A 12,638-nucleotide genomic window follows, 5' to 3' on the forward strand; every position below is an offset into this window, starting at 1 on the left:
GGCTGGAGAGAGGTTGGGTGTCTCAGATGGGGGACAGGAAATTGCCGCCTGGGAGAAAGGGGGAAAGTGGAGAATGGAGTAGTTGGCAAATCCAGAATCCATAAAGGAAATGTGGGGTCAAATGCTTGTGGGGGGGATGGAGGGGGTTGGATAGTGGAGGTAAAAGTGGAGCCCAGTCAAGATGCAAGCTGAAATTTGAGCTTGGGAGGTAAAAGGATGTGAATGAAAGATCAGACAAAGGGGTCCCAAGCTGCTTTCTGGAAAATTGATTTCTGGAAGTCTCCTTTGACTTCTCTAGCCAGGTCTCCTCCTTTAAACCCCCCTATTAGAATCTTTTCATGGCACAACTAGTTCTGTGCTTTGATCTCCTCAGGGTGTATTCACCTCGCCAAGTTTGCAGGGTCTGTCACCCTGTATCTTGATAAGGTAATAAGGAGATAAGAAAATGGGCATTTATGGATAATAAGGAGATAAGAAAATAGGCGTTTACTGCCTGCTAGGCTGTAGGTGCCAATAGCCTTTATGCATTATTTTTTTCTATCTTTCTTTTCTTTTTTTCTTTTTAGAGTCTCACATGGCATATGGAAGTTGCCAGGCTAGGGGTCAAATCGGAGCTGGAGCTGCCGGCCTACTCCACAGCCACAGCAAAGCGGGATCCAAGCCACATCTGCAACCTTCACCCCAGTTCACGGCAACACCAGATCTATAACCCACTGAGCGAGGCCAGGGGTCGAACTTGCTTCCTCATGGATACTAGTCAGATTCGTTTCCACTGAGCCACGACAGCAACTCCCTATGCATTATGTCTTTAAACAATTTATATAATCAACACATAAGGAAATTGAGACTCATGATCATTGAACAAACAATCCAGGGAGGAGCCAGGACTGAGTTCACACCCCACCCCCGTGGTCTGCTTCTCACAGCATCATCAGCCTGCTGGCCATGGATGAGCGATCCCTGTTTGGGGATCCTCTCTGTTCAGGCTCCTGAAACAAGAAGAGACCCTCAAGCCACACCTAACTCCTGCATGCTCCAGGGCAAATGCTCCAGCTTGTGCATTATTCAACCCTGGCTTCTTCATTTACCTCTTCTCAGAGTTTTGATTCTCTTATTCCATCTTTACTGTGATCTTCACCCAGGAAAGCCAAGGCAAGACCAAGGAAGGAGAACTCTGTTGTGGATTTTACTCTTGTTGGAAGCCCTGGAGAAATTTTGCAAATAGAAAGTATTTGCTTAAGCTAGTTTTATAGAGTAAATTTCTGGCCTCAGAGAAGTTTTGAATTTCCTATTTTGAAGGAGACTAAGAGATCATCTGTAGTATCCATTTTCCCAGTTCTCAGAACAGATTAAGGTGACTAATGAGCATTCTCTGGAGATCACTGGGGTTAGAAGCCTTTTATTATCTATTGCAGAGAATATCCCGTGATTATTAGTTTTAGAAATCTCTCTGTCATCTTAATAAAGAAATGGGGGAAAAGCAAAGTATCTACAATACCTTCCTTTTTGACTGTTGAACCTCAGGAGGTAGGTAATTAGCAAGGAATCTGCTAAACTACAGACTAATTCCCTCCAACTTTGGTTAAACTTCTGACCCTTCTATCAAAACCTCTAAATGCAAAGTCCTCAGAAACATTCATTCCTAAGCGGAACCCCTGATAGTCGTGTTTGGGGCACAAAGGGCCTGTGCACAAGACGTGCAGCATCATTGAGAACCTTTTTGAACTTCTCATTCTAAAAGATACTTTCTCTTTGTGGCTTCCATTATTATTATCTGACCGCAGGCTCTGTCTCCTCTGTAACTTCTCAGGCAAGTAAAACCCACACTGTTGTCTTTGAATGCCAGGAAATGAAATGAAAAGTAATGAGGCATTTCTGCCAGAGAGGTTTTGTTTTGATGCTTTCTTCCACCTTCCTTTACCTCCCCTGTAGGGAAAATTAAGACAATGTATTTATCGGCTTTCATTACCTTGATTTATAACCTTAGGTCACAATTAGTAGGTAAAACATAAAGGCACAGATTTAAATGGTGTCAGCTGCGCCCTCTCCATTTCATTCTTTTCTCCCTTTTGCCAGAAATGAGATTCCGCCTTCCCTGTAGTGGTAGATACATCTGCCAGTGTGGAGAATGCATCCTTTCTCCCTTGTCTTTGCTTAATAGTATGCTTTTCTGCATTAACCCGCACACTGTGCATGTGTGTCACTATGTGTTTGTTTTGTACCCATTCAATTAGATGTAAAATGTGTCTCCCATAGTTTAATAAGTTGATTATGACAAGAGTTGTGATGGATGACATTCGGTGGCTTCAACTGATCATCAAGAAATTCCCATTTGCCACCATCAATCAGGGAATTAAAAGAATAGGTAGTAAATGGACCTATCGTGAGTCTTCATTCTTTTGTGCATCATTTTACATTCATTATGGTTCAGAGTACGGAACGACAGCATTCATCCAATCATTCACTCATTCAGACAAGGTTCGCTGAGTGTCTCCTATGTGCCAGATACCAGTCAATGTTCAGGGTCACCCCTGAGTGGCAGTCATGTGGCTGATAAGTGAGGGGCAGGAAAGATAACAGACCAATGAACAGTCTGTTTGTAACACATTCAGAGGGATGACAATGGGCAAAGAGCTCATGAGGCAGGGAAGCATATTCACCAAAATTTTAACATTGGTTAACAATGATTAATTCTGATTGATAGGATTGTAATAAACTCATATTTTACTTGTTCCTTTTCTCTAATTTCTCAGTGATAAATGCATATTGTTCATTTTATAAAATAGGTACTTTCAAGGAAGAAAGCCTAGGGATAGGAGAAATAATATAAACTGGAAAATATGGGTACTTAAGTTATTATGCTAGTATCAAATGACAACACTAAAATAATTTAGTGATGAGTTTGATGCCTTTTATTCAAGAGAAGGCAATCCATGTATTGGGGGAGTACAGTGCCCAGAACTCCCCAGTCTCTGGAACTGTGAGAAATACATCTCTTGTTTATAAGCCACCCTGTCTAGTCTGTGGTATTTTGCTATAGTAGTCTGAGAGGACTAAGACTATACATATATATATATATATATATACACACACACACACATATATATACACACATATATATATATATAGAGAGAGAGAGCAAAAGGGGGTGGGGAGGGAGTAGAGAGAAAGAGAGAAAGAGGGAGATTAATCTCAGAAATCCCACTCCTGGGCATATATCTGGACCAAACTTTCACTGAAAAATATACATGCACCCCTGTGCTCACTGCAACACTATTCACAGTAGCCAAGACATGGAAACAAACTAAAAGTCCATCAACAGATGAATGGATTAAGATGTGGTATATATACACAATGGAATACTACTCAACCATAAAAAGAACAAAAGAATGCCATTTGCAGAACATGGATGGAACTAGAGACTCTCATACTAAGTAAAGTAAGTCAGAAAGAGAAATACAAATATCATATGATATCACTTATACCTGGAATCTAGTCTATGGCACAAATGAACCTATCTACAGAAAAGAAACAAACCCATGGACTTGGAGAAAAGACTTGTGGTTGCCAAGGGGGAAGGGAGGGAGTGGGATAGACTGGGAATTTGAGGTTTGTAGGTGCAAACTATGACATCTGGAGTAGATAAGCAATGAGATCCTGCTGTATAGACAGGGAGCTAGAGCTAGTCACTTATGATGGAACATGATAGAGGATAATGTGAGAAAAAGAATGTATACATGTATGTGTGTGTATGTGTATGAATGGGTCACTTTATGTACAGCAGAAATTGACAGAACATTGTAAATCAACTGTAATAGAAAAAATAAAAATAAAAAAAAAAGAATTGGCTCCCACAATTATGAAGCCTGGCACACCCCAAATGTGCAGAATCATCGTATGTCCCAGTTCAGGTTTAAAGGTTGGCTGTAGAACCAAGAAGAGCTGCTGCCCTAGTCAATGGTCTTCAGGTTGGAGAAATTCTCTTCCTTGGGGAAGGGCCAGCCTTTTGTTTTATTTAAGACTTCAGCTGACCATATGGAGTCAGGAAAGGCCTCATGGACAAACAGGCTTTTGAAACATACATTTCAACTGCAGGTGGGCTACAGATTGTGGAAAGCCCTGAAAAAAGGACAAGCTTTTATGCATGAATATGCCTTTTTTATGCCCTCACCTGCAGCGTGTGGAAGTTCCTGGGCCAGGGATCTAAACCACAGCTGCAGCAATGCCAGATTCTTAACCCACTATGCCACAGGGGAACTTCTTTCTTCTTATGGCCACACCCATGGCATATGGAGTACCTAGGTTAGGGGTCGAATCAGAGCTGCAGCTGCAGGTCTATGCCACAGCCACAGCAACACTGGATCCAAGCCACATCTATGACCTATGCTTGTGGCAACACTGGATCTTTAACCCACTAAGCAAGGCCAGGGATCAAACCCACATCCTCACAGAGACAACATCGTGTCTTTGAGCCACAATAGAAACTCCCGCACAGGAACTTCTGATGAATGTCTTAATCGGAGCTCCAGATACTAGAAGTTCGACCAGAGAGAGAGTGAGGAAAGGGAAACCAAATGGAGCGATTATGGCTGGGTCCAAAGGAAGGTAAACGGGATCCAATGTGGCTCCAACTGTGGGAACAGAAAGGAGCTGGTCAATTTAGGAGGCACCAGGGAGTGAACTGACAGGATTTAGAAGCTGGCTGGATGGAGTGAAGACAGACTCAAAGGATTTTAAAGGGTTTCTAGGGGTTTTAGTTTGAGAGGCTTGAAGGATAGTGTCCATTTAAAGGAAAGACAAAAATAACAGCAGACGTGGAGAAGAAGAAAATGTTAAGTTTACGTTACCCTCAAACTGTTCTGGACGGAGCATCTGGAAGGCCTTGGGAAACACACACATGCTATTTGGGAGGGTGCCTCTGATTAGAGATGCAGATGTCAGAATCCTTGTCAAGGCTGGGAAACAGCTGGAGTCCTGGGTGTAGAAGAGACCGCCGAGGAATGAGGAGGGCGGGGGCTGAGGGTGGTGCCGGAGGAGGACACTAGTTGCAAAGGGGCGGGGGCAGGAGGAATGCCCTGAAACCAGAGAACTTCAGGAGGTCAGAGGAGACCTGCAAAAGAGCATGTGGCTGATGCTCACTCAGCACCGCCCTCCACCTTCTTGAAGAAAGGAAGCAAAAAGAGAAACAATAGACCCGCACGATGTACTGTAACTGATACGTCTAAACCCAAACGTCAGGAAAGAAGGTGCACGGCCTCTTGGGAAGTTCTTCACCTCAAGTAAAAATGACCATTGACGTATGGTTAAAAAGCTGAAGGCAAAAGCAGCTATGATTTTGAGGAGAGGGCAGCTGTTGACGTAAAGAAGCGAAGATTATAATAATAATTTCAACCTAAAAGTTTCAAATAAAAGGAACAAAGATTGACTCATTGGACTCATGGTACATTTACATTTATTCTTATTTGAAGAATAAGCAGAAGTTATTGTTTTATCCTGTTTAGCATATAAACTTATCATCCACTTGATACCCTTAGAAGTAAACGGTATTAAACTTAAATGTTTAAGGCATGATTTCTAACATCTACACTACTTCAAAAGAGAACATAAATGAAGCATAGCCTATGTTAGAGAGAAAACACATTACAGGAGTTCCTACCGTGGCTCAGCAGTAATGAACCCAACTAGTATCTGTGAGGATGCGGATTCGATCCCTGCTCTTGCTTAGTGGGTTAAGGATCTGGCGTTGCCACGAGCTGTAGTGTAGGTCGCACACACCACTCTATCCTGCATTGCTGTGACTGTAGTGTAGGCTGGCAGCTGTAACTCCAATTTGATCCCTAGCCTGGGAAGCAAAAAGAAAACAAAGAAAACAAAGAACAAAGGAAGGAAGCAAGGAAGGAAGGAAGGAAGGAAGGAAGGAAGGAAGGAAGGAAGGAAGGAAAAGAGGCAAAAACAAGCAAACAAAAAATAATGGCCCAGGGAGTCCCAGCAGAGGGCAGAGCAGCTCTGGTCAAGAAACATCCCCCGGGAGGAGGTCCTCACGGGAGCTTCCCCGTGGGGTTTCAGAGATGCTCTGAGGTTGCTATGTCCCTTGCATTCGTTCACTTTCCAAAGGGGAATGCCCACTATGATGACCAAAGTCCATCCCCCCGCTGCATGCTGAGCATTCGGAGGAGCAAGTAGAGGATTGGATATCTTGTCTTTTGGGTTCATAACTCTCTGGGTCAAGGAAAACATAGCAAATGTGAATAGATACAACCACGTTAGAAAACTGTTTACTGGAGTTCCCATCATGGTGCAGGGGTTAACGAATCGACTAGGAACCAGGAGGTTACGGGTTCGATCCCTGGCCTTGCTCAGTGGGTTGAGGATCTGGCATTGCCGTGAGCTGTGGTGTAGGTTGCAGACGCAGCTCGGATCCTGCATTGCTGTGGCTGTGGCATAGGTCGGTGGCCATAGCTCTGATTAGGCTCCTACCTTGGGAACCTCCACATGCCAAAAATCAAAGAAAAACTGTTTACTAGCTAAGCAGAAATACAATACAGATTATTGAAAACCAAATCTATTTCAACCCCTAACCTAGCAAATTTTCTCCTAGATAAAAAATATAACCATCAAAAGACAGGTACAAAAATATTCACAGGATCTTTATCCACGATAATCTCAAGTAAGAAACAGTCCAAATGCCCATCAATAGCAGAAAAAATAAATAAACTGTGGTGTTTATACAATAAGATAGTGTTCAACACTGTACAGGAATGAGCTCTTACTACATAAAAACATGGATAAATTTCACAGCTATGATATTGAGTGAAAAAATCCAAACTTAAAAAAATTGTGTACTGGAAGTTTCCATTGTGGCTCAGTGGGTTACAAACCTGACTAATATTCATAAGGATGTGTGTTCAATCCCTGGCCTCGCTCAGTGGGTTAAGGATTCAGCATTGCCATGAGCTGTGGTGTAGTTCACAGATGTGGCTCAGATCCAGCATTGCTGTGGCTGTGGTGTAGGCTGGTAGCTGCAGCTCCAATTCGACCTCTAGCCTGGGAACTTCCATATGCCACAGGTGTGGCCCTAAAAAGACAAAAAAGCGAAAGCAAAAGCAAAAAAAAAAAAAAATGTACACCGTATGAATCTATTTTTTTTCCTTTTATGGCCCAGGCTAGGGGTTGGATTGGAGCTGCAGCTGCTGGCCTATGCCACAGCCAGAGTAACAGCAGGTCCAAGCTGTGTCTGTGACTGACACTGGCAGCTCACAGCAAGCACTGGATCCTTAACCCACTGAGTGAGGCCAGGGATCAAACTCACATCCTCATGGATATTAGTCAGGTTCTTAACCTGCTGAGCCACAATGAGAACTCCCGTTTGAAAGCTGATGTTCTGGTTTTGATATTATACCATAGTCTTACAAATGTTACCATTAGAGGAAAATTAGTAAAGTGTATGCGTAGTCTCTCTATAGTATTCTTACCATGTGAAAAATAGCCTATCATCACAAGAAATTTTTAAATTTTCAAAACACAAGGAGAAAACTTCAGAAAGTCAACCATGTATCATGGAAAGCTGTGACACATCACCCCTAGCCTCTGTTCACTGCAGCTCTATTCACAATAGCCAAGATATGGAAACAACCCAAATGTCCATCAACGGATGATTGGATTAGGAAGATATGGTATATATACACAATGGAATACTACTCAGCCATAAAAAAGAATGAAATAATGCCATTTGCAGCAACTTGGATGGAACTACTTCATACTAAGTGAAGTAAGTCAGAAAGAGAAAGACAAATACCATATGATAGCACCTATATCTGGTATCTAATATACAGCACAAATGAACCTTTCCACAGAAAAGAAAATCATGGACTTGGAGAATAGACTTGTGGTTGCCCGGGGGAGGGGGAGGGAGTGGGATGGATTGGGAGCTTGGGGTTAATGGATGCAAACTATTTCTTTTAGAATGGATTAGCAATGAGGTCCTGCTGTGTAGCCCTGGGAACTATGTCTAGTTACTTATGACGGCACATGATATAACAGGAGAAAAAAGAATGTATACAAGTATGTGTAACTGGATCACCATGCAGTACACTGGGAAAAAAACTGTGTTGGGGAAATAACAATTTAAAAAAGGAATAAAAGAAAAACATATTTAGAGACTAATTTTATTATGGTTTATGAAATAATAAGGGCAAAATGCTGATTCATGAGTTGAGGGTAAAATTAATTTATAAATAAGCATAGAAATTGCTTCTTTTGAAGTAAGCATAATGCAATAGAAACACATCTGTAAATGTATTCAGGTTGGTGATGTCATAGTGAGATGGATTTTCATATATAAACCTGGGGAATATTAAATTATCATTCATTTAACTATTATTGGCTTATGTATAAAATACAGGAATGAGTACAGTAAGGACAGGTCGAAGATCGTCAGGGGAATATTCAAGGTGAACTCCATTAACTCCATTTAATTCCTGCCCAGACCAGCTCAGCAGGTGAGGGCTGAAGAATGGGTGCTGTGAGACTTAAGAAAAAGTCGACATAAAACAAGACACAGGGACATTTATCTTAATTAAAGGTGGGAACCGGGGGACTCAAGGTCTCAGGGACCAAGAGCGCTGCCTCATGACACCACACTGCTTTTATTGTGCTCTTTAGGATTATGTCAAATGAGGAGGGGGTCGTAGGTGCAGGATATAGTTCTTTTATTGTTTTAGAAGTCACACGGCTGGTAGCTGGTTCAGCTTTTATTCTGACCTTTAGGCATTTAACAATCATTAGCATTGAGGAAGCTTGGTGTTAGCTGTCCATGCATAGCATCTAGAGAATCACCATTGTGCTTCCGCAGGCGTGCCTATCTGCAGCAACCGGCGTGCCTAGGTTTCCACCTTGTTCTCCTTGCTAAGGCACATCCTGCTAATGACCCCGCCTAAACCCCATGGGGCCAGGAGGCTCCTCTTTCTCTTATTTTAACAGGACATATCTTGCTGTGCAAACGGCGGCGTGCCAATCTGCACAGGTCCGGTGTGCCTAGACCAACGCATTATGTCCTCATTCGGCTGACCACATGAATAACGTACGCCTTTAGGTCTTTGTTCTTAAGCTTAAGTCATTTGCCAGCACTGCGACTGTTTTTCAAGCAGGAAGATGGGGTAAAGTAAAGCAGGACAAGATGGAGCTTTCAGCAGAGAAAATAGCCGCAGAGGGGTTAAGAAAAGACTGTAGAAACGTCTCTCCCGACAAGTCCTTGATCAATATTCTGCAGAGCGAGGCTGTCCCCCAGGCCTTTCTGAGATACTGGAAATGTTCTCGTCTGTATAATTCAACATGGTGTTAGACGGAAAGCATACTTGCTACTTTTTGTATAAACTGGTATCATAGCCATGGGAAAAGAAGTATTGTTACCTCCAGCAGTTACAATGAGAATGTGTCATTATCTCAGTTTTCGATGATACTTGATATTTATGTTATTAAAAGAATAAATATTTTAAAAGTCAAGAATGGCTGAGATTATGGTCCAGGTACTAAACCCATCTCTAACATTCACTAGCTTTATAGTCTTGGGTAAGTCCAAACTTAAATTTCCTGAGTTCCAAATGAAGCCACTGGACTACATCATTGCCTTTCAAGTTTGAACAATCTATTCTACTATAAATATCCATATGCCATCTGGGAGGCTGGCCAACTTTTGTTCTATAGAATTAAACGCTGTAGCCTGAAGACGAGCACACAGAGATGCTGTGGGGGCCGTGAGGCTCACAGGAACCGGAGCCCAGGTGGCCTCAGACACTAGCTCCCTGCGTGAGCTCCAGGATGGGGCCGAGTATGTGTCACATTCACGGTCTACAAACCCTATGGCACTATCACGGTGACAGCGCCTTGGATTTCAGATTTAGAATCAGCTTAGGCCCCAATCCTAACCCCTTTGCTGGTCTGATATTAGCCAGGGCTTACTTCTGCGCAGGGTGGCAGGCTCCACGCCATCAGAGGACAGACCCAGCTGCCAGTTCAGGGTTCATAGGTCCCACTCTCCCCGACCACACACATGCACACCCCCACCACACACAGCACCCTGCCCTGTCCAGGAATGCCTTTCCTTTTTTTCTCTTTAGATTTTGGAGGGTTTACCTGGTAACAAGAGAGAGGACATGGGGCTCTCGGTGTCCACTGAGAAGCCATCATCCTGTGTGGCCCCTGGTTTTCTGTCCTTGCTACCTGGAGTGTCACCTTTGGTTCCTGCCAGCAAGAACCATCAGGACCAGACATTCTGTGGTTCTTCACCCCTCTGTGATACTGCAAAAGGCCCATCTGCCTAAAAATACTACATGGCCACTTCTTGCTGGAGTCTTTCTGCCTTCCCGAGGCTGGACCCAAGAAGCAAAACTCCAGCCTTCCCTCCAAGGGTAGAGTTAGATTGCAGACTGCGTGGGGCTGGCAGGGCACGGGGAACTTCCTCAGATGCCTATTCTTTGGCCCAGGACATTTATCAAGTCCTTGGGGTAAGGAATCCTGTTTACTGGCCTGTGCCTTCCCTAAGACTTTTGTCCTTTGCTTTCTCCCTTAGAGGCCAAGATTTATAAATGCCTGGCATATAACAGATGTTCAGTAAATGACCCCCATCATATTGAAGAAAAATGCGTGTAAGTTTAACATAAAGACTAATTCTGCTTTTGAATGATGGAGTTAACTGGAAATAATAATTTTCTTGGGGAATTTGTCTCTCCTGGTGCTCACATTACCTCCTATCAACCGCATCCTGCGCTGGCTCCACGTGTGCACTTAGATGTCCCTGGCCTTCCTATTCTCGAAGGTTGTATCAGCAAAAATAGCCACTAAGCCTCTGGAATGACACGTGACACATAACACCGGCCATTAAAGCATCAATATATTGGACCAAATGGAATTATTTGCTTCATCTAAGCCTAATGGCAGGAAAATGGGAAAAGCAACATTATAGATTGGGCTGTTGTGAGGGCAGATTCAGACTTCTAGGCATTTTCCAGAAAAGTATGAAAATGAATCGGACTTCTCAGATTTCTTTTGGCTTAGAGGGCTACTTTGTCTGAAGGAGGTGGAAGCCATGCTGGCTAATCAGATGCCATCTCCCCTCTGCTGCCAATGGTTTGGGTCAAGGGCATTGAGCAGACCCTTGCAAGGAATGCATGCAATCTGTATGAGGAAAACCAGAGAATCTTAATTAAGACAAAATAGAGAAAAACATCATGTTACTATACAGAAAGACTAAATAGGCCAAATTTATTAAATTTAAGGATTAACTCTGTTCCAAGCAAAATCTCAATGAATATAATGTTGGATCAAATGATTCTAAGGTCCATTCTGAAAAATTAATTATAGAGCAATTTTTTTTTAAAACAAAGAGAAGGAGATATCTCCTTTACCATGCAGTAAAATGCATTATAATGTTTCAGTCATTAAAATGGCATTGTCCTGGTTCAGGAGCAGAAGTGGGAAGGAATAGCATAAGACAGACTCTAGCATATATAAGAATTTATAATGCAAATGTATGTAAATGGTAAACAGTACTAGGGAAATCAGTGATATACCTGAGGGTTTAAAAAAAAAATCATGTTAGATTTCATCCATATCAAAATTAATTCCAGATGGATTAAAGCTTTGCATGTAAAAAAAAAATCAAATCATAGAAAAATCAAATAAATTTTTTTTGTTAATCTGGAAACATGGAATAAGGTTATAAAGCATAACACTAAAACCAAAGAAAAGTTATTATACATCTGGCCCCCACCCTGGGGATTCAAAAGAGTTAGGTTGAATCTGATTTCTTTTTTTTTTTTAATTTTTTTCTTTTGTCTTTTTTTTTTTTTTTTTTTTTTTTTTTTTGCTATTTCTTGGGCCGCTCTCGCGGCATGTGGAGGTTCCCAGGCTAGGGGTCGAATTGGAGCTGTAGCCACCGGCCTATGCCAGAGCCACAGCAACGTGGGATCTGAGCCGCGTCTGCAACCTATACCACAGCTCACGGCAACGCTGGATCCTCAACCCACTAAGCAAGGGCAGGGACCGAACCCGCAACCTCATGGTTCCTAGTCGGATTCGTTAACCACTGCGCCACGACGGGAACTCCTGAATCTGTGATTTCTTTTTCAAAACCAACTTTTAGTTTCTCCCCATAAATACTACAACAACTCTCTACTTATTATTTTTAATGAGCAAAATCATTTCCTTACAAACTTGGTGCAGCCTTGTCCCAGGTCTTCCTCCTGGTTGAATCTTTAGGTGTCAGGTTAGAGGCTCACACAGAGTGAGCCTTGGGTCTGAACCCCCCCCCCCTTAAACACAGCTCCCTCTGTCTGGCTGTCTGGCTGTCTGGCTGTTTTCTCTCCATCATTTTGCCAAGAGTCTCCTCTTTTACTGGAAAATTCCCATGAGTATAGATATAAGTTTGCTCTCTCAGTTTGCAACACACACACATGCACACACCCAAACACACACAAACACATGGTGGCCCCTCCATCCCCTACCCCCCTCCAGCTATCACCTCACTTCTCTCCTCTCCTGCAGAGGAAATCTTTCGGAAAGAACTGTCTAGGCATGCTGCCTCCACCTCCTCAGTTCGTCTATTTTTCATCCCACTCCAATCTGGCTTCTGCCACCAACAC

General features: G+C 42.7%; 1 protein-coding gene across 1 annotated transcript in view; it reads right to left on the reverse strand.

The window, feature by feature from the left end:
• Positions 1-12,638, reverse strand: part of MRPL32 (mitochondrial ribosomal protein L32) — a 44,215-nt gene that overhangs the window by 19,880 nt on the left and 11,697 nt on the right. The gene's annotated exons all lie outside the window — the stretch shown is intronic.

The sequence above is a fragment of the Sus scrofa genome, chromosome 18 (assembly GCF_000003025.6).
Source record: "Sus scrofa isolate TJ Tabasco breed Duroc chromosome 18, Sscrofa11.1, whole genome shotgun sequence".
Taxonomy (NCBI): Eukaryota; Metazoa; Chordata; class Mammalia; order Artiodactyla; family Suidae; genus Sus; species Sus scrofa.